The sequence below is a fragment of the Pseudochaenichthys georgianus genome, chromosome 9 (assembly GCF_902827115.2).
Source record: "Pseudochaenichthys georgianus chromosome 9, fPseGeo1.2, whole genome shotgun sequence".
Classification (NCBI taxonomy): Eukaryota; Metazoa; Chordata; class Actinopteri; order Perciformes; family Channichthyidae; genus Pseudochaenichthys; species Pseudochaenichthys georgianus.
The window spans coordinates 36,151,190-36,175,020 of record NC_047511.1 but is presented as its reverse complement, the minus strand read 5'-3'; the positions used below and the strand labels follow the sequence as shown (position 1 = coordinate 36,175,020).

The following is a 23,831-nucleotide window of genomic DNA, read 5'->3' as shown; positions in this document are numbered from 1 at the left end:
TACTGTACTTAAGTACAATTTTGAGGTACTTGTATAGGCTACATGACTTGAGTACTTACTTACTTTGTTATTTTACTCCACTTCAGAGTTTAATATTGAACCATTAGGCTACTCCACTACATTTATGTAGTACCTTTAGTTATAGATATAGTAGATTAATGATAAACAATATGATCAACACTTAAATAAGACTTTAGTTACACCTGGATTAAATGCACATGCTACCCAGCAGTAAATTCACATTTACCAGCTTGATAAACACATTGATTAATGCATCAGTAGTTATGATCAAAACCTTTAATATGAATGTGAAATGCGCCAATCAGCAATATTATTACTTTTACTTTTGGTACTTCTAGATATTTAGAAATGTGTTTGTACTTTTACTTGAGTAACATTTTGAATGCAGGGCTTCTACTTGTAAGTATTCCTACACTTTAGTATTTCTACTACACTTTTTGTTATATTCCATGGAATGCTCTTAACATCCCGATAGCAATGAATATATTAAATGCTTTGACAATAAATACATAAACAAATGTCATCTGTGGAAGCCGAAACGCTTTAAAAAGCACGACCAATCATTTTAGCCGACCCGACTAAAATTACTGGATGGGTCTGCCTGTCAGCCTTCCATCTGTGCACAAATGTATCTCGTGCGCGTTCGTGTGTGTTGGAGGAGGGGCTCTGTAAGGAAGTGGCAGATTTTTTACGGCTGTGTATTTTCAAATTCTAGCGCACTCGAGCTGGTTTCTCCAAAATGACCTACCCCACCTTTAAGTACAAGATTCCACTCTGGTAACGATGCAGAATCCATTCATAAAGTAGTCGTTTTTGAACGTGGCGGAGGCGGACACTCCACGCGAACGCGCACACATTGAAATTGAGGAGGGGGATGGTGATGGTGTAGGGTTCGGTTTGGAATTGTGCCAATGGGTTCTCCTCAAAACTGTACCACACCCACCGCTGAGTCTTTCGTCTTGTCGGTTTTAGCTTGAAAAACAACTTGTATTCGTATGTTCTTGTCATCATGTCGAGCGTGAAGAGCCTCACGGTGAACTATAACCCTGCCAGTAATGAGCAAAACACCTTTACCAGTGGCGACTGTGTTTCTGGTGAGGTCACGCTGGAAGTTGCCAAAGAGTGCAAAATAAACTCCCTATTGATTCAGTTCAAGGGGAAAGCAAATGTGATGTGGAGCGAGCGTCACGGACAAACTACTGTCATCTACCACTCCAAGGACAAGTACTTCAGCATCAAACACTTCTTCGTCGGAGAAAAAAACGATAACGGTAAGTGCTGAAATAAATACAAAACCTGTTGAACAATAACAATTGTTGCTTAAGCCTTACATGGATTGGCGCCATGGCAGAAGATTCAAAATAAAAGCTCACGGAATGTAGCCTACTAAACATTCCCACACTGTTTCAGACAGCGACAACATGTTGCTTATAATATAGGGATTAGAACACTTTATATTCTGCAATACAAAAAGCATGATGTTTCTTATGCAGAACAGATCTCAATTCAACTCGGATAAATCAATAATTGTCTTATAACATTTACACAACACACATTTAATACATTTCAAATAATAATAGGCATCTTTGTACAAAAGACTGCGGTCAACTCAGCCGTCTCTCAAATTTGCTTGGTCAAATGAGCAGTTCTTCATTTTTGAGTGCGCGATTTATAGCGCCTTTACGGTAATCGCTGAGAAGCAGCACTAACGCAAGAGTAAAAGAATGCATGTTTTTTCTGCTTCATGCGATACAAATTATTTTTACCATGAGTTCTTAAAAAAAACTAACACTGTTTGACTCAGTACAATAAAAGGAAGTACTTTTACTGTCTTTTTTCTGGGTAATACTCTCAAATTCCCCTCCTGAGAACAAAATCATGTAACTTCTGCTATATTTGATGAGATAAAATGATTTTTAGCGATACATCCTTAATAAAAGTGATACTGTTGGACTCAGTACTTGTTAGACTACTACCACAAGTACAATCAAGTACTTTTACTGTGTACTTTTGAGTAATCCCCTGTCAAACTCTCCTCCAGAGTACAATAATGCATGTTTTCTGCCCTCTTTGATGAGAGATACAATGATTTTGTGCAATAAGTTCTTAATGTAATTGGTACTGTTGGATTCAGTACTACTTGGACTACTAACAAAAGTACATTCAAGTACTTTTACTGTGTACTTTTTGAGTAATCCTTTGTCAAACTCCACCCCTGAGTACAACAATGCATGTTTTCTGCCATCTTTGATGAGAGATAAAATGATTTTGTGCAATAAGTTCTTAATGTAATTGGTACTGTTGGATTCAGTACTACTTGGACTACTACCAAAAGTACAATCAAGTACTTTTACTGTGTACTTTTTGAGTAATCCTTTGTCAAACTCCACTCCGGAGTACAATAATGCATGTTTTATGCCATCTTTGATGAGAGATAAAATGATTTTGTGCAGTAAGTTCTTAATGAAATTGGTACTGTTGTATTCAGTACTACTTGGACTAGTAGCACAAGTACAATCAAGTACTTTTACTGTGTACTTTTTGAGTAATACTCGTTTAAACTCCTGTCCTGAGTACAATAATGCATGTTTTCTGCCATCTTTGATGAGCGATAAAATGATTTTGTGCAATAAGTTCTTCATGTAATTGGTACTCTTGGATTCAGTACTACTTGGACTACTACCAAAAGTACAATCAAGTACTTTTACTGTGTACTTTTTGAGTAATCCTTTGTCAAACTCCCCTCCAGAGTACAATAATGCATGTTTTCTGCCATCTTTGATGAAAGATAAAAGGATTTTGTGCAATAAGTTCTTAATGTAATTGGTACTGTTGGTTTCAGGACTACTTGGACTACTACTAAAAGTACAATAAAGTACTTTTACGGTGTACTTTTTGAGTAATCCCCTGTCAAACTCTCCTCCAGAGTACAATAATGCATGTTTTCTGCCATCTTTTATTTGAGATAAAATGATTTTGTGCAATAAGTTCTTAATGAAATTTGGACTGTTGGATTCAGTACTACTTGGACTACTACCACAAGTATAATCAAGTACTTTTACTGTGTACTTTTTGAGTAATCCTTTGTCAAACTCTCCTCCAGAGTACAATAATGCATGTTTTCTGCCATCTTTGATGAGCGATAAATTGCACAAAATCATTTTATCGCTCATCAAAGATGGCAGAAAACATGCATTATTGTACTCAGGACAGGAGTTTAAACGAGTATTACTCAAAAGATACACAGTAAAAGTACTTGATTGTACTTGTGCTACTAGTCCAAGTAGTACTGAATTACCAATTACATTAAGAACTTATTGCACAAAATCCTTTTATCTCTCATCAAAGATGGCAGAAAACATGCATTATTGTACTCGGGGGTGGAGTTTGACAAAGGATTACTCAAAAGGTACACAGTAAAAGTACTTGATTGTACTTTTGGTAGTAGTCCAAGTAGTACTTAATCGAAGAGTACCAATTACATGAAGAACTTAATGCACAAAATCATTTTATCGCTCATCAAAGATGGCAGAAAACATGCATTATTGTACTCAGGACAGGAGTTTAAACGAGTATTACTCAAAAAGTACACAGTAAAAGTACTTGATTGTACTTGTGCTACTAGTCCAAGTAGTACTGAATCCAACAGTACCAATTTCATTAAGAAGTTATTGCACAAAATCATTATCTCTCATCAAAGATGGCAGAAAACATGCATTATTGTACTCAGGGGTGGAGTTTGACAAAGGATTACTCAAAAAGTACACAGTAAAAGTACTTGATTGTACTTTTGGTAGTAGTCCAAGTAGTACTGAATCCAACAATACCAATTTCATTAAGAACGTATTGCACAAAATCATTTTATCTCATCTCATCTGCTTGATGAGCACATCTGCAAACACATACAAAATGTCAAATTATAATCCCTGTCTCTGGACCACCATAAAAAAATCATTTATATCATAACAAATGTGAAATTATATCCTGTCTCTGGACCACCATAAAAAAATTATCTATTAAAACATGTTATGCCCATATTTACTTATGAAGAAAATATTTACTTTTGAAGAAAAAATATTGAATATTTACTTTGAAGAAAATATTATTGGGCACATAGCCTACCTATCACTTTGATTCTCTTTTTTCGGGGGGGGGCTGCAGCTCAGTCTTTCTCTTCTTTCCAGGTTGTTCACCTTGCTTTGGTGGACTAAGAAACATTGTAATACACTCTGACTTTAAATTATTTGATCATTATGTATTCAGCATCAGAATCCGTAACAAACTGAAATTCCCGCGAAAATGTGGTTGCATTCGATTCATTGTCCGGGTAGTATTCAGTTGCGCCACTTATGTGACAGACAAGAAGAGTATGTGACAGACAAGAAGAGTATGTGACAGACAAGAATAGTCAACTCTAATGTCTAACACTTAATGTGGAGAAAGAGATGTCCTGTATGGGTTGATTGTGCGTTGATCTGTTGGTAATGCCTCGGGGTTCCGGTGGGCATGTAAACAAATGCATAATGCTGCGCTATACTTTGTGGCCTCACCCAGTTGCATAGCGACACTTATTGTTTAGGTGTCTTTTAATAAGCAGGTAGTCATATCATTAGCTGGATCTGATCGATATGGACATAAACGCGAGTGAAGTCTAATCTGACGGGAGAGAGAGATCACCAGCTGCTGCTGCTGACGAGTCGACACGCAGCTCTGCATAATCACATGCAGCGGTGAGCGAACAACACACACACTTCAGGTTAGAATATCACACGTAGCTATTTTAATTAGGGATGCACGATATTGGTTTTTTTAAACCGATACCGATAACTTCCTGCTTCTCAAGACCGATACCGATACCGATAACAACAATTAAAATTACGCCACTAATTATTTTAACGCGATTAACGCATGTGTATTTTTTTTCCTCGGCCGCCCCGTAGCTTCAGAGCGCATCGAGTTTAAAATACCATCTACAAGCTGATGCTGACAGCCCCGCTCCTGCCGCCCGCTTGTGGCAGACCACACTTCCACGCTCACCGGCAGGCACCGACTGGCCATCTGGAGGACCGGGGGGTGTGTGTACGTGTGGTCCGAGCGAGCAAGAGAGAGACCTTACGTGCATTGTTGTTGTTAGCATCTGGTGCTAGCTAGCTGCGCTAACGGATATAAGGAGCTGTTTAAATGAAAACAGAGGAGCGCTCTATCCACACAACTGCGCCGAGCACTTGACTTGATGCAGGAAGCAGACAGCGGGACATTGTACGAAAAGTCAGCACACTCAGCAACATGATTGCAGCGTCCAGGCAGTTCCGGTTCGAGCATATGCCTTGAGTTGCACATAGCTCCAACGCGCGCGCAGACACACACACACACACACACACACACACACACACACACACACACACACACACACACACACACACACACACACACACACACACACACACACACACACACACACACACACACACACACTGTATTATTGTCTTCGTACGCTTTTAACACACCATCGTAGCGATGGCGATGTTTCAGATGACTGATCAGGTTCGAAGTATTAGGGAGCGCTGGATTTGTGAAGAACTCCCCTCTTCCTAAACCACTAACACCACAGTACTGGCAAAACGGGAGGAGCCAAGTGAAAAACAAGCGCCCCTCATCCCAATCCACCCACACCGCAGTATTTTTTTCTTTTTTTTTACCCAAAAAATATATTGTATATTATCGGGGCTATTAATACTGTTATCGGTTTATCGGGATGACGTCATAATTCCTAATATCGGACCGATAATTATCGGGCCGATAATTATCGTGCATCCCTAATTTTAATTACTTCTCAAACTACCTAAACTAGTTATAGATGTGTTTAGTTTTACTGTCGGGTCACTCATTACTGGATCCGCGAGCTGCATGATACTGGCATAATAGATTGCCCGATCGGGCCACCAGCAGGTGAGTCTTCATTGCCCGAGCTAAATGCTAGATGGCCCCGGGCCATCGGGCCATCCTTAATGTCGAGCCCTGCACATAGCTTCTGTGTGTCCCCTACGCAAAGCTAAGGTCACAGGTGCTTGCTATGCACCCCGGGCAGAGTTGGGGCCCATTGGGGATCAAGAGGAATGTGTTCAACGTTCTAAAGCTGTCACTGTTAATGGCCAGCAGGTCACTGCTTTGTTGGATACTGGTAGCTTCATGTCTCTAGTGAAGCAAAGTCTTGTGCCAATTGGAACTATGGACTACAGCAGACAAACAGACATTTTGTGTGTTCACGGGGATAAGCATCCCTATCCCAAAGCGGACGTTTCCGTGATCATTGATGGACAGTCGTACCTGTTGAGTGTGGGGGTGGTACAGAATTTGCCTGTTGATGCAATCCTGGGATGGGATTTACCAGTACTCTGGGACTTTCTGCATGAAAAAGAACTCTCTGTGAAAACTGACTCTGGGGAAGATGGGAATGTAAATGTAGATGTTAAAGAGCTTACGAAATGAAGGACAATACTGTTCTTATTACGATAATATATATACTATTATTAATGGGAAATCATGTCATTCATGACAATATGCCCGCAGTATTTATAAATCGTGGTTTATTACAACTTTCCATGCTCACTTCCGATGTTACACGACCGCTCCGAACAAAACAGCTTTCGCCGGTTAGTGACGTCACGCACGTCACGAGTAGAACACCTGTTGAGTAATATACTACCTCTGTGGCTGATGTCGGACTCTGGAGACAGAATCGAGTGACAGACAAGACTCATTTGGCGGAGATCCGATGCGGCAACAGAACACAGACTGGTATACATTTGACTTTAATTCATAGAGATTCTCAATAAATAGTAAATCAATAATAATACATCGTAATGTAGCAGGCAAACTTGGCTCAGGCAACAGAACAGAGACTGGTATATACATTTGACTAAAATTCATAGAGATTCTCAAAAATAGTAAATAAATAATAATGACTGCTGAAATAACCAGTTTAGATACATGTAGCTGGTCAGGCTGTTGTAAATTGACCAGCCAGTAGATATTAGGCTGGAATGGTTGGCTGGAGAGGGGTTTTGGACACTTCAGCTGGCCAGGATGGCTGGTTTATCCATCTATCACCAGCTTATGTTTAATAATAGTATTAAATATACCCTGCTGGGAGCTTACCAGGATTCCAGGTGACCAGCATACATTAAATACTGGTATGATTATTTAAACAAGAGAACATAAATATATTACAAAGATTCATTGTGTCATGTATTCTGGTATCTACAAAATAAAGACATTGTATGGTGTTCATAATAGCATTTTAATTTAATAAATAGCTAGTTAATATAATAAAATACACAGTAACAATACAATAATTATACAAATAACAACCAACCTGCAAATCAACCTACACATCAAAATAAATATATTATCTAAAACCGGTGCATTTGATTTAAAATAAAAGTAATACATAGAATTCAATATTTAAATGGTAACAAAAACCGTAACACTATGTATGATAAGAACAAGGCAACAAAGAAAGTGTTTGTTGTTTTTCCTTGTTCATGTCTATAATGTTTCCCGTTGTGTAGCGTCCAGCCTTTCCCAATCTGGCCTGCACTTCTGTCTGTTGAAGCCACTTCTTGAAGCAAACTGAAAAGAAATGTACAGATATAAGTACACTGTAAAAAGAAAACTTAATATTTACGTTAACATTTGGGCTGCTGTGGTTGCCAGAACCGTTAAAGTATAATACATTACAAATTACAGTTGGTTGGCATAGAGTCTAGACGTTACAGTCAACAATTGCTTATGGTGAATTACAATGGCAAAAACAAATAGAGCTAGTGTACACGGTGCAGCTGTATTATCTGGGAAATAGAAGAATCGGATCAGGATTCGGTATTGGCAGACAATCAATATCAAATGAATCGGATCATTATTAGCATCTGATCACCTTTGTCGACTTGCAGCCTAAATACAAAGATAACTCCACTCCTCTCCTACCTCTAATACGCCTTGGTAGAACTAGTGTCCGAGTCATAGGGTCCAGAGGCCTGTACTACGAAGCCGGTTCAACCTAACCTGGATATGTTTGAGTTAGCCGGTTGGCCTAATCCAAAACATACGTGCTCTCACTAAACGGTCCTACGACGCGGGTTATCAAGTGGATCGCTCAAGCCAGCCGTGTCCTATCTAGTTTGGTGCGCGTTCACATGAAAGGGGTGGTATTTGGAGCATTCGACCAATCACAAACATGGAGAAGCGTACTGACAGCGCAGCGTCATACTTCCTGAATGAAAAGTGCACTTTAATACTAGTCAAATATGAAGAAGTTAAACTTTAAACATCCATGACTTAAACACTTGATCAGGATCAAAGCCACATAGCTGCACCTGCAAGGTGAATACAGCTGGCAAAAGAAAAAGTGTTTGAATGCGTACATTAACAGGTTTATGATATCACTGCCCCGTCTAAAACACGATCTGACTTCAATTACATTTGTCTCGAGTGTTTCGTCAACTTATGTGTTGCTTAAAATAATACTTCTGCATACAGTATGTGACACTGAGTGTTGCACGGCCAGATACGGCTCAGCTGACTCAGATAAGGAGATATGATACATTATGAAGTGATATGCCGCGGACTGTACTTAATGTTACTCTGATCCGGTTACTTATGTTGTGGCAGATATTTAAGTTAGCTTTCTTAACGCTAATGTTATAATAGTCAGATTGCTCTGAAGATGGAGGTGATATTCTGTTCATGTTCACGTTCACACAGTCAGTGATTTTTGCCGGCCGTCTTTCCTGCAACGGCAGCTTTTCTGTGTTTCCTTTCTCCTGTAATATGACTTGATCGCTTTGAACTCCGCACACTGAGCTCTGATTGGTCAGCAGGCGGTGCTTTCACTGAGTTGAGCTCTTAGCCTGCAACCTAACCTGCTCCGGGGCAGTTTAGCCGTTCAGCATAAGTTACCATGGAGATCTAGCCTGCTAAAAAGAGAACCAGCTTCGTAGGACCGGAAAGCCGGAGTTTTCCCTGAAGTTAGCCGCGAAGAGAACATCCTGCTTCGTAGTACAGGCCTCAGGACTGACTGAAGGACAGAGGACAGGCATGGTTCCATGTACAGGAAACTGGAACTTTGAACAGGTGTTTTCATCTTTTCTGCCTGAAGATTCACAAGTTCTTGATCAGGTGTTTGATGTGGGCTGGCATGATCCTTTCTGCAGCGATAAATAAAGAAAACAAAGACATTTTTTTTAATAATGGTAATGATGGTAACAACAATAATATTAGTATAATTATGTATATAGCACTTACACAATTGCAAAGTGATTCTCACAACAAAAATAAAGAACAAAACAATATCAACAATAAAAAAACAAATTATTACAGGAATGTTGAGACAAATAAATGTTTTTTCAGTCTTTACAATGCACTGTCGGAAATGACCTTCCAAAGGCTAAATTCAAACTCAATACCATAAATAACTGGGTACCAAAGTGCTTTACCTGATAGAACACGCTCCACACGGAGCAGCAACCATCCGGCTCGGCCTTTTGCTGCATATCATCTCCTCCCTCTATCTCTCTCTCTCTGGTGTTAGGTTCCAGTAGATCTCTACTATCCAATAAAATAGAAATTCCCCAAAAAATCATATTAAAAAAGTTAAAAACAATGACTGGCTGTTGGCATTGAAATGGATTAGAATCTCACCTTTTTCCTGGATGTCAGGAAGGCCATGGAGTCGTTCCCTTCAAGTCCGCAACCAGTCATAGGAGTTAAAATGCAAAGCCTGAATGATGACAAGAGCGAGAGACATACATTTTACAATTATATTTTTAATTCATACCAGAGCAGTGTGTACAGGCCCTGTACGACATGCAAAGAACAGATCAAACCCCCTGACAGACTCACACACTTTGGTGATGTCCTCATCTGATAATGTTTCATTTTTTAGCAGCAAAGTAACATTACTCAAAGTATATGTCAGACCCAACTCATTTACAGTATGTTTTGCATCTCCTCAACAATGGTCTGTATAGTTGAGTAGAAAAAAAAAACTGTCCCTACAATTTCAGGTAGATTAACACACATTTGTAAGAAAAGTTTACAATGAAGCACAAAACCCCTCTTTGTGTTAAACGAGCTGCCACAGAAAGTGCAGCTTAACATGCTAACCTTTGGTGAGCTACAGTAAAGCTAACTTCATGCTCAACACAAAACCTTTAACGTGCATTACATTGACGATTTTAAACACAACTTAACTTTCTCTACTTGTAAGATAACGTTTAGTTAACTTACCCTTAAATAACTAAATCACGTTTTTCAGTGGAAACACAAACTGCAGAAAACGTTAGCTGCTAACTGTTGTTAGCTAAGACAGCTAGCTCTTAAGGGAAGTAACATAGCCTCATGGCAAACGTAAGGTTGAGTTAACGTAACGTTGTAAGAAAGCAAAACGAACCTTCGAGAAAGCGTTTACTCTCTCTCCTTAGTGGGCATTGTTGATTGTTCGAAACACGATCTCTCGATGTGCTGCCCCACACATCGTCGGTTTCATCGACCCCGGGTTACCTGGTCTAGCAAACGTCCGCCTCGTACGACGCACTTGTTTTGTCCATATACGCAACATTTGATCATTTTTTTGGCCACAAAAACATCCCATAACCAGATGTTGAGACGGCCCCACATCCCCATACAACATATCGCTTGCCAATTATTCTTGGCGTCTTATTGCTGTGCATCCTTTGTCGTAATATTTGGCCCTTCAATGCATTCAAACGGGACTGAGCTCAGCTGTGTTCCACTCATGACGTCACCGCCGGAAATGGCCGAAGTTGATGTTTCCGGCGCAACGAACGATTGTTACTAACTGACAACTTTTGTATGCTGTTATAATCGTGATTTATTAAAAATAGATCAATAATAAAAAAATCATATGGCACATTCCACAATACAAATGCAACCTCTATCATATACTAAGCCCACTAACAGGTGCTAAAAGCATTTCGTAAGCTCTTTAATGTTTCTGGCCCAATGGTAACTAGAGCCCAAGCGAAAGCTGGAGTCCAACCACTCCCAGACTTAGACAGTAGTCTGTGTGAGGGTGGCACTAAGGGGCCAAGAAAATCACGTCGCCAACGCCGCTTTGAGAAGCAGCTAAGGCCAACGGCTCATGAAAGGGATGGTTTACAGACTGATAAGATGTGGGTAGTACCAGAAAATATCGCTGTGTTGCAGAGAGTAGATGACACACTAAAACCTTTGTTCACTAAAGTGGTAAAGGAGGGAAATGAAAAGTGTGTGGGAAAGGAAATATTTATGGTGGATGAGGATGTTTTGTACATAGTTACTGATGACCACAAACGTCTCATTGTCCCAGCTAGCTGTAGGTCACTTGTCATGCACCTAGCACACACAATCCCATGGGCCGGGCACCTTGGCCGCCATAAAACCTATCTGCGTGTCAGCGCACGTTTTTATTGGCCCTCCATGTATACTGATATACTGAAATACTGCACCACATGCCCCACATGCCAGAAAACCTGCATCGCCCGCAAGTCTGACAGAGCTTTCCTGCAGCCTCTGCCTGTCATATCTACTCCTTTCCGCAGGATTGCCATGGACACAGTGTGAGAAAAAGTTTTTAGAGAGTACTTGTCCATGGACAAGTGAGTTTGGCAATTTACTTGTCCGAATACATTTTTCACTTGTCCAGAATGGACAAAAATTGGGGCCACTGGAATCTTCTTCTTCCTCATCGTATTTTACATTTTCCCACGGTTTTTACACATCACACATAGGGTTGGGTATCGATTTTAACGATTCAGGTTCTGCTTTTCAATTCCGGTTATTTTCGGTTCTCGATTCCGGTTCTTTGAGAGGGTAAAAATAAGTCAAACTGGGAGACAAATATATTTATGAAAACATTAAGTCAAATCTGTATTCCTATTTACAAATCACTTCATACTGTTTAATTTCTTACGGTTATTGAATAAAATTATATAAAAATAATCTCTGCATTGTTTAGTTAGTTCTAAGTGGTGCAGTTTGAGAATGTGCAATTGGCCCAGTCTCCTCTGATGTTACACTGCAACCTGCCTGTGAGACAGAGTCCAACCACACATGTCCAACACATAGGACATAACCTAATAATAATAATAATGATAATAATAATAATAAATTAAAACTACGGTCGCACTTGTGCGCGCAGTGATGAGCGGGCCCTCGCGTCCGTGCGCCTGTCGGGGAGGGTTGCTGGTCCCCCCCCCCCTCAGTCCTCCGAGATGAGCCGTTTGTCATGTCTCTAAATTGTTTACCTGACTTTGCGTTCCTTTGTTTCTGACCAGGAAATCTTAGGCATGTGCGCCAACTGTGTTGGTACCATTTTTCCTGCATCAACCAGGTAGCGATATGCCGACAGTGAAGAATAAACATATTTATAACTAGTTTAGCTAGTTCCAGAGGTAGATGGAATAGCTAAGTGTGTTTGGTCTAACTGTTAGTGTGTGTTTTGCTCAGCTCCGCAGTCCGTCACAGCAACAATTAAAATGTAAACCTAAGACGCAAAGAAGTGCAAGATAACAGATAAATATATAACAACCACAATGTAGATTCAATAATATGAGAGAAGTTGTAGATTAAGTGTAGACAGTATTTTAAATAAAGACAATGCAATGTAATAAGTATATACAGTATATGCAAAATGACAAGTACTATATGGCACACAGATGTAATGTTTTAATTATAAGTAAAAGTATGTAAGGCTGAAGTGACAGCAGTGATGAGCTCTACACGTCTACACTCATACGTCTGTACTGCAGTCAGCGGAGGTTTGGGTGGATGATGTTCCTGAGCGCTGTTCAGGCTTGCTTTATCCAGCACCTCAGGTGGCAGCTCTGGCCTTCTGATTTGCCGTGCACTTTTCAAAGTAAGGGTCGTTCCCCAGCAGATCCATTTCTCCAGAATTGTGGTAATCACAGAGAAAACAAGAGATCATAATAAAGACATGGTTGCTAAAGCATGATTGAACAATGTAACTGTAAGCCTTATAGACAGAGAAAGTGTTTGTGTGGGGGAGGGGGGTGTGTTTATTTGTAGGCTTTAGGAGATTTTTCATGAAACCATATGGTGCTTCACTTAATAAATACAAGGGCTGTAGCCTAATATTTATATTTATTATATGCTTTAGGAGCTGTTTGTGTTTTTTGTAGAACGTGTAGGTGTGTGTTGTAGAACGTGTAGGTGTGTCTGTGTGTTTGTGAGCGTTGATGTGCGAGGCAGACGGGCAGGTTTCAGTAGCTTATCTGACATATAAATGGTCCAAAAAGGTATATTCTCCGTTAGCTTACGAGGTCCTCGATTCAGCTAGCAACTAATTTCTTCACAATTTAGCATCACATTGGATATGGGCAGAATTTGTGCTGGATTGGAATTTTTTGGAACATTTCCCTAGGAGGACTTTGCTAAAATGTGCTTAAAATGCATGAGAAACGTACATTTTTCAAAATGGCTGACTTTCTGGGGGGCGGGGCTAATAAAAGCCAATTTGAAATATGTGTGAAATCATAATAGCAATATGTATACAGCGTTTCGTGAATATCGGAATAACTATATCCGAGTAGTTTAGAATAATTTGCGACATGTAAATCGTCAAAAATGGTGTATTCGCTGTTAGCTTACGACCTCCACGAGTAATTTTTCAAAAATGTGCTCCTCAATTAAGTATCATATGGGATAGGGGCTAAACCTGTCCTGCATTGGAATTTTTCCGATCATTCCCCTAGGAGGAGTTCGCAAGAACGTGCGTAAAATGGCTGAAAAACGCACATATTTCAAAATGGCCGACTTTTTGTGGGGCGGGGCTAATGGAATGTATTTACAAATATATCCGCAATTCCATGAGAAATGTCTGTGCCAAAATTCGTGAAGTTTTGAGAAACTATATGTGACTACCACACAATAGGGGGCGCTAGTGAGCAGTTTTTTTGAAAATGTACGTTTTTTTTTTTTACATTCTTCAAAAGGTCGCGGGCTGTGACGCGTGTCCCAAGTTTTGCGTACCGAAACACATTTTAGCACATCGTCATAAAAAAAAAAGTACAGGCCACGCCCACAATTGTCATTCGTTGTGAGACTTTAAATATAAGTTCATACTCATCCCTAGAGTATGTCTAAAAAAAAAAAAAAAAGATTTCGTCCATCGGTTCATGAGTTATACATTTGTCATGTTTTTGGCGCCCCCTATAGTCCAAAATGGAAATCACTTTTGGTGCCTATTCCCCAATACAGACTGAACCTTACCAACAAAATGTGTGTTTTTTTGGTACATTGTTGATGAATTATGAGCATTTCTTTCTAAGCCCCGCCTTTTTGCGAGTACGTTTTAATTCATGTTGGAAATATTTATCGTTTGAACATGCTCATCTCCTAGGGTAATGTGTCTGACCCTCCGGTGATACTGTATACTGAGTTTGGTGTTGAAAAACCAACATTTGAAATTTAAGTGAATATTTAACTGTTTTGTAAATTATGCTAATTTAAAAAAAAATAAAGTAGGCGGAGCTTAGGAGTTCAAGGAGATTATTTGTAGAGCAGGTCCACCCGGATATGTGTGCAAAATGTCAGGTCATTTGGAGTTACGGTGCGACTTTGTAAATGAATTCCGAATTGGGATTTGTATAGGTGGCGCTAGCGAGCAAGTTGTACAATTGACTCCAGAATAAGGTAGTTTTCACCAGTTATGGAGTCCGTGCAAAATTATACAACTTTTTCAGCGTCCTAAAGGCCTCAAAAACAGGAAACGCCAGCAGAAAAAAAATAATAATACCACGAATAACAATAGGTATCCTTGCACTTCGTGCTAGGACGCCGTTGGGTCCTAGCACTCTCGTGCTCGGGCCCTAATTATATTTATAGCCTATAGGCATAGCACTGTTCTACAACTCAAAGACGCTTGCACGCTTACACATGTCCTGCAATACACATGCTGCCCAGCTGCTCACTGTTTGTAAAAGTAAATAAATAGTATTTTCATTTCAATAATGTACTTTCTATACCTTGCTTCATAAACAATACTGACATCCCTGTGCTCCTCCGAGTCTGGGGGTCCGGGGATGTGAGGACAGCGCGAGGACACAGACAGGGAGGCTGCTTTACTTCATAAAGGAAATGGCGGTCAATATTAACAACACAGGAGCTAAAACGCTTAATAACCTTCAATACGTGTAAGAGAAAGAACATAAGAAAGTTTGACAAAGATGAGGCTGTTAAACGGGCAGCGGATCCGCTGTGTGTAGAAAGAGAGAGAGAGAGACGCTGAGCTGCACCGTGCAGCGATCAGCTGATACGGAGCATAGAGAGAGAGAGAGCTGCGGTCCACGGGGCTCGGCCTCGCCTCCTGTCCTCACAACTCTTATTAATCCCGATACCGGACAATTGTTATTTGTTCCTACTCGGAACCGAGTTTTGCTTCCCAACCTGCCACTGTGCTACACTTCCCGCCCCGCCCCGTCTAACTGTACAGAAAGCGGCGAGATGCATTTCCTTAGGAATCGACAAGCAGAACCGAAACTAACATTTCTAAACGAACAATGGCGGACACCTACAATTTGCGAATGAGTTCTGCCTTTTGTAAACTGAATGTATCAATAATTTGTCAATAAATCAGGGCGAAAAACGTCACTTGTCCGCCGGACAAGTCCATTGAAAGATCTACTTGTCCGATATTGTAAATAACACGTCCCGGACGGTGGGACGTGTACTTTCTCGCACACTGGGACATTGTCGGCCCTCTGGTGAAAAGCAGTGGGGGACACCAATACATTCTTGTTGTGTGTGTGACTACGCCACCCGGTTTCCGGAGGCCTTTCCCCTGCGTACCATCACCGCCCCATCGGTTCTGCGTGCGCTGGTACAGCTGTTCTCCAGAGTGGGGATACCAGACGAGATCCTAACGGACCAGGGAACAAACTTTACCTCCAGGTTGATGCAGCTCTTCTACAGACAACTGGGCATCTCGGCGATCAAGACTACGCCGTATCACCCGCAGACTGATGGCCTGGTGGAAAGATTCAACCAGACACTGAAGAAGATGCTGCAGAAGTTTGTTGATGACACTGGTAAGGACTGGGACCGCTGGCTCCCATTCCTGCTTTTTGCCTACGGAGAGGTACCCCAAGCTTCAACTGGATTCTCGCCGTTCGAGCTGCTATATGGATGGGAGGTTCAGGGCCCATTGGACCTACTCCGAAAAGGCTGGGAGGCTCCTACGACCACTCCAAGTGATAGAGGAGTGGTGCAGTTTGTGCTGGAGATGAGGGATCGGTTGGCAGGATACCAGGAGGAGGCTGAAGTCAACCTGCGTTCGGCCCAGAAAAGCCAGAAGACCTGGTATGACCAGCAAGCTCGGCATCGTGAGTTCCAGCCTGGCCAGAAAGTCCTTTTGCTGCTGCCCTCATCCAACAGCAAGCTTTTGACGAAGTGGCAAGGGCCATATGTCATCACACGGAAGATGGGTCCAGTCACCTATGAGATCAATCACCCAGAGAAGAAAAAAACCAAACAGACCTACCACGTGAACTTGCTGAAAGAGTGGAAGGAACGTTCTGTCCAGGCTCCTGAAAAGGCATTGTTGGTGAGGGAGGTGAACTTGGATGAGGAGGAGGAGGTCGAGAATGGGTTGGATACCTTAACTGTGGCTGCCGTTCCTGTTTTGACGCACCTTGCACCTGAGCAAAATGCACGGATCCTCCAGATTTTCAAAGAGGCTCCTTCACTCTTGGCTGCCAGCCCGGGGAAGACCATCCTTGTTGAGCATGTCATCCGACTAAAAGATGGACAACCAATCCGCCAACGTCCCTACCGTGTCCCACAACAACTGGTAGAAGAACTGCAGAAAGAGGTAGAAGAGATGATAAAACTTGGAGTGATTGAGCCATCTAACTCGGAGTGGTGCAGCCCGGTGGTCATCGTCTTCAAAAAGGATGGGTCTCTACGGATCTGCATGGATTTCCGGAAGCTCAACTTCATCTCAGAGTTCGACGCCTATCCCATGCCAAGAATTGATGACTTGCTGGAGCGGGTTGGAGCTGCCAAGTACATCACCACCCTGGATCTGTGTAAAGGGTACTGGCAAGTGCCGCTGGAGAAGTCAAGCAGACCATACACATCCTTCAGAACACCAACAGAGCTGTTCCAGTTTACAGTGATGCCTTTTGGACTTCATGGAGCACCAGCTACTTTCCAGAGGCTGATGGACAGAGTCCTCCAGGGTTGTGAGAACTGCAGCTCTGCTTACCTCGATGATGTGGTGATCTTCAGCAACTCGTGGGAGGAGCATGTCCAACACCTTTCAGAGATACTGGGTAGGATCCACAAAGCTGGGTTGACACTAAACGCTTCCAAATGTGAGTGGGCACGACGGGAGACACGGTACCTAGGCTACCAACTGGGACGAGGAGAGGTACGGCCACAAGTGGATAAGGTTGAAGCTATCCGAAGCTGCCCTCAACCTCGCACCAAAAAGGAGGTCCGGTCTTTCCTTGGATTAGCTGGATGGTACAGGAGATTTGTGCCTCAGTTTGCCACCATCGCAGCGCCACTCACAGCACTGACCAACAAGGATCAGAGGAACCCAGTAACCTGGTCAGAAGACTGTGAAACAGCCTTCCGCACCTTAAAAGACTACCTGTGTTCTTCACCTGTCCTTAAAAGTCCAGACTTCACCAAAAGGTTTCTGGTACAGGTGGACGCCTCTGCAGTAGGCCTTGGAGCAGTCTTGGTCCAAGGGGACCTTGGAGAAGAACAACCAATCCTGTACCTGAGTCGTAAGATGCTACCCCGTGAGACCAGATATTCCACTGTAGAGAAGGAGGGTCTAGCCATTAAGTGGGCCCTAGAGAGTCTGCAGTACTATCTGCTTGGGCGTGAGTTTGACCTGGAAACCGACCACCGGGCCCTCACCTGGATCAACTCCATGAAAGATCACAACAGCCGTCTTACCCGTTGGTACCTCTCACTCCAACCGTTCAAATTCATTATCCGTCACCGATCTGGCAAATCGAATGTAGTGGCGGATTACCTTTCCAGGTTGCCGCACATCGCCAACCTCGGGGAGGGGGAGGATAATGTAACGGAGCGGATCACAGAGTGACTGACTCCGCCACTGACAGCCGTAGCGGCGACACACACACCAAACATTTCCTGCTCTCTTCCGTTCGTCAATAAATAAGGTTAAATCATCACTAAAACGTCCACCTTTTCCCCCTTCCTTTCTGTAGCGTGACCACAAGTGCACGCTTGTGAGTCTACAATTATTTCAACATACATTTAACTATATTACACCATACTTACGTGGGGAGCGGCGGGCGGAGTTTCACCGCCGTCTCCCCAGCAAAGGGAAGGTGGAAAAGACGGAGGCGCATCACTTCCGTGATTTAAATAGGATGTAATTTATTATTTATTTTGTGTTTATTAATTATGGGGAATGACTGTTAAGAGGTAGTTAACCTGTGTATGTTTGGTTCAGATGTTTCCTCATGTTTGAGGAAATTACATTTATGTTGACAATGTGGTTTGGAGATAATTGTGTAACCGGTTGACGGTAAGCCTGTGGGGAGGGGCTATGGGTACAAAAGGGACGGTGTTGGCCCTGGAAGAATCATTCGGGAGATTGTTGCAGTGAAGGCAACAGCTAGAATGTGTTTACTCCATGAGTAATAGACAACCAAATTTGGTAACTTTGATTTTGTTTATTTAAGTTATACTGTTTCACTTTTATCAAATAGTATATATTCTTTTGTTGCTGTTATAAATAAAGTTTTGGAGCTTAAATCATCCGACTAAGCCTATGTTTTCAACGGACAAATAGAACCCCGTCTCAGATGTGACCCAGTTACTACAAATACATATGATATATTCTTATAACACTGGACAAATTAGACACCTTGGATTTAAGGGTTTTATATCCATGCTGTATGTTTTATATATTTTAAAAGCTTCCATATCATGAGACCCAGTGACAGCAAATATCAGGGACACATGCAAAATGTTCAATATTATTATCAAAATAGAATATAAATGATCAAAATGACTCGTTTTATCAAATAACTCGTTGTGGACAATAAAACCCAAACAGTATTTCATATCTGAACAACTAGTCTTTAAATCTTATAGGCCTACTTTGTTCAAAAGGTTGTTTTGAAACGCATTCCTTTGGCTGTCACGTTAAGCGGAGGGACTCTAGGGCAGGCAGAGAAAAAGTGAAGTTGTCAAGATAAATACTAGGTAATAAAACGTAACACTAGCCGTGTGATTGAGACTCGCTGGTGGATCCAACTTGAATATCCAACCTACAATTTCATATATGTTTTGTTGTTGCTTTAATTTGTCTGTTGTGATTGTAAACTGAGCTTCCTTTTGGTGTGAACTTGGAATTGGGATATCATTTTTTTTTTACTATTTTCTGACTTGATCTGACCAAATGTTTAATAGTAACAGTAACACATTTGAATTGCTGCTAATTAAGTGTGCTGATATTTCTTTAGGAGATGACAACGAAACACTATTGACAAACCAGTTGGGAAATCCATGTAAGTATGTATGTCTCTGCCTGTCCTGAGGATAAAGAGAAGTTGTAAAATGAACTTGTTTTGACATGTTTCTCTTAAACATGACTCTCTTCTATTCAGACAGCAATGTCGTTTCCCCAGGATCCCATGTTTACCCATTCAGCTTCCAGATCCCTCCCCAGTAAGTTAACATTCTTATGATGTCTCTGTAATAAATATAATTTGTTTTGCTATAGAGTATGTGTAATTTGATTGCTTGCTTTCCTGCATGTGCAATGTATAAAATAAATATCCAGTAAGTTTATCATGTTCTTCTGGCCCTCTGCTTTAGGGATATGCCCTCTTCCTTCGACGGTGCCTTTGGTAAAATTGTGTATGCGCTAAAAGCCAAGCTGAGCAGATCAATGAGGGTTCCAACGAAAGATTCTACCAACATCAACTTTGTCACGAAGGCAGACCTGATCGGTGACCCTGGGCTGATGGTATGTGCACAGTGACATCCTGATTCCTGGCATACCAACTGGGAAAACACTCTGCTTGTATTGGTGAATGGCTAAATCCCAGCCCTTGAGGAATGTGCATTCCTGAATACCTGGATATTTTTGACTGAACATTAACCACACCCTCACTGTATAAAGTAAGACTTAACAAATCAGTAGTTCACCTGTTGAATTGGCACAGCTTCTGTCGGCAGTGGATGTGGGCATTTGATACACCAGAATGAAAGCTAATAGGTTAAGTGTTTTCTGTCAGTCGTTTAAGTGATTTGCTGTCTGATCTTCTTTCAGGAACCACAGCATGAGTCTAAGGATAAGAAAATGAAGTTTTTCAACTCAGGAACAGTAGCCATGGATGTGAATCTTGAAAAGACAGGTTTCTTCCAAGGTGAGAGTCCTAAAACTTATATTAACTCTTGTTACACACATGCTAAGTGTTGTTTTGACACTTCTGATCTGTCTCTAGGAGAAGGACTAAAGGTTATGGCCTGCATTCAGAACAACTCATCTCGCGAGATCAAGCCCAAGTACTGTGTGTACAGAAAGCATAGCTTCTTTGCAAAAGGAAACAGAAGAGTTTCAACTCAAGACTTGTATAAAGAGGTGGGAGAGCCCATCCCTCCATCTTCTAACCAAAATGTCACACGAGTCCTCTCCATCCCACTCGATGTGGAGCCGTCCATCCTCAACTGCAGCATCCTCAAAGCAGAGCACAGACTCAGGGTAAGCATCCATATGTCAACAAAGATGTGTCTGCTTGCTCTTATGTGACTTATGTGTACAAAAATGTCTCCTGGGAGAAAAAGTGCATTGTCAATTGTAGAATTTAATGATTGAATCAACATTTACATTTTTCATACCCTGCAAGAAGAATTTGAACACCTTTGATGTGATTGGTAATCTTACTCGTCAATCATTCAATCTCTGAATTATGTAACTGAAAAATAAAAAAAGGAAAGTGAATGGATACTGGGCAATGTCAACCTATCTGGATTATTGTCTCCTATGGCTGCACTTTGCAGAACCTGAATGCTTTTGATTAAACTCCTCTCTCATGGTTAATGGTGTTTGCCCGAAAGAGTTAAAAGAGTAAGAGTTATGCACCCAGGATGTACAAAGGAATTTGGTACAATAATTCTGATGATTAAAGATACTTCAACAATTTCTCAACAGGTCTACCTTGATGTCAAATATGCTTCAGACCCAGTGATCAAATTCCCCATAGTCATCCTGCCGGCCCCTAAGGTTCCTGGTGTGGAGGCGCCCCCACTCGCTGCTTCTGGTTTTGGATTTGAACCATTTGGAAACACCTACCCACCGGCCTGGGGAATGGTCCCTCCACAACCACCATCAGCACCCCAACTCTCAGATCCCCAACTCTCAGACCCCCCTCCTGCCTATGGAACATGGGACACACCCTCCTTTGATAAATCTTGGAAATGAATATAATTGGTTGGACTGTGAAGATATGTGGACATTTCAGAGGTCAAAACGAAATTAGAGTTAATGCTTTCATTATATTGTAAAGCTAAAAAGTATATCCCTTTATTAGTATTGCATTTTGTTTACGACATACATTTAAGCTGTACAATATTTACTATTTTTACATCATTAAAAAGGACAATACTTTGTGTAGAAGTAGGCTCTTTGATATGTATCTGGTTAGCCACAACCATAAACAGAACTGGTTCAAACTAGACAAAAACAGTTAACCATTTGTGATCAATTGTAAAACAATCACGGGTGGCGCACAGTCTGTGCGTTTGATTATCAGATCAAGGGGGCGTTGGGGAACTTCAGTTCGAAACCCGCTCCCGCCCCACTGCGTCAGGCCGTTGTGTCCTTGGGCAAGACACTTCACCCGAATTTGCTCCTGTGGGTATTGTCCACAGTAGATGACCATTACATGTATGTGTAATGTGTATTTGTGAAGCGCTTTGAGAGTCATTGATAAAGCGCTATAATAAATATAAGGATTATTATTATTATTATAATCACTGTGGAAAAACTCATATGTTACTTGTCTTCAAAGCGTCAGGGGGAGATTTACAAACATAAGATCTCTCTATCAGAAAACACCATGAAATGCTTTTTGAATATTAATTTTCCTAAATGTGGAGAGCACAAAACTTTGGATTCATGATGGAAAAAAGGCGCCAGAGAAATATGTTGTCTTATATTGCATTAACTGACATTTCTTTCTAACAGTGAATAGGTCCATGCCAACTGACACGGATAAAGCAAATCAGAAAATAAAACACTGATCAAGTCATATTAGTCTACAATCAACCAGGTTAAAGGTGGGGTAGGTAAGTTTCAGAAACCGGCTCGAGATACACTTTTTGTTATATTCCATGGAATGCTCTTAACATCCCGATAACAATTAATATCTTCAGTGCTTTGACAACAAATCCATTAAAAAATGTCATCTGTAGAAGCCGTAATACTGTAAAAAGTACAACCAATCCAAACGGATTGGATGGCCTCCCTGCCTGTCAGCCTTCCATCAGGGCACAAACTTATCTCGTGCCCTCATTGGTCATGTGCGCGTTCGTTCGAGCCGGCTTCTCAAACTTACCTACCCCACCTTTAAGTGTTGCCTTGATTACTTGGATATAATATAAATACAGTATTAATAAAATAGAAAAGATATATCTTCAAGCAATATTTTAGATTCAGTACTTAATGTCCTAATAGCTAATGTTTATAATGTAAAGGAGGTGACTTTGAGATAGGCCTACATGTAGTTAGTTACTGATGTTATGGTCTTAATGCTACAGTTTTTGTTTGGTGGAAACACAAGTGGTGGTGAAAAGGACAATGACATCACTTGGTATAGAAAGCATTCAGTGCAGTGACCATAGTTTTTTTTTTTATCATTTGGTAAAAACGAAATTCCTTATTGTACCTGAAAACATTGTTATTTGTACGACTGTAAGGTTGGCCCTGATTCCCATCTTACCTTATGGGAATAACATTTTGCACTTTTAGGAGCCTACTTTAGTAGTCCAACAAAATTGGCTTAAAATCCAAATATACTAGTAAGTACCAAAAGTACTTATTATGCAAATTGATCCATTCTAGAATAATATTAATACGTTTTCATTATAATTATTGATTAATGTGTTATCAAAGCTGTTGAAGGTGACCTGTGCTGGACTGGTGATTTGATATATACCTGATCAAGTTAGATGCCGCTTATCACAGTGCGCTGAGATTTGTTACAAACTGTAAAGCACTTACTCATCACTGTACCCTGTATGCCGGGGCAAATCTGCCATCACTTACTGTTCGGAGACTCAGTCATTGGTACATGTTCATTTATAAAGCCATGCTGGGTAAACTAACACCTTACATCTGCTCACTGATATCACAGAGAGTCGCAAGTAGCTATTGCCTAAGATCCCAGGATGTGTTTTTATTACATGTACCAAGTGCTAGGACTGTTTTAGACACAAACACTTTCATGTGTGCAGCTCCTCTAGCTTGGAACACTGCAAAAACATATTGAAAATGAGCATTTTGGTTCCCCTGCATCATTTTAAAGCACAGATTGATGAATTGATATTTGATACTCCTGGTACCTGTCTTTGTGAATACGTTTGTAAATTGCACCACTGTCATTATGTTGTATGTGTCCTTTTTGTTTTCTGCACATGTGTAACCAATGTGCGGCAGGTCTCCCTTGTAAATGAGATCGTTGATCTCAATGGGATTTTTACCTGGATAAATAAAGGCTACAAACAAGCAATAATTA

General features: G+C 41.0%; 1 long non-coding RNA gene and 1 pseudogene across 2 annotated transcripts; one reads left to right on the top strand and one right to left on the bottom strand.

Moving 5' to 3' along the window:
• Positions 1-685: 685 nt before the first annotated feature.
• Positions 686-23,831, top strand: LOC117452391 (arrestin domain-containing protein 3-like; annotated as a pseudogene).
• LOC139434496 (uncharacterized) lies at positions 9,117-9,782 on the bottom strand. 2 transcript variants are annotated; one of them, XR_011643856.1, is made up of 3 exons: positions 9,721-9,782; positions 9,516-9,624; positions 9,117-9,227 (listed from the first exon to the last, which is right to left on the bottom strand). It is a non-coding gene; the product is annotated as an uncharacterized lncRNA (long non-coding RNA). The 2 variants fall into 2 exon arrangements; XR_011643855.1 differs by having other exon boundaries at positions 9,516-9,627; positions 9,721-9,769.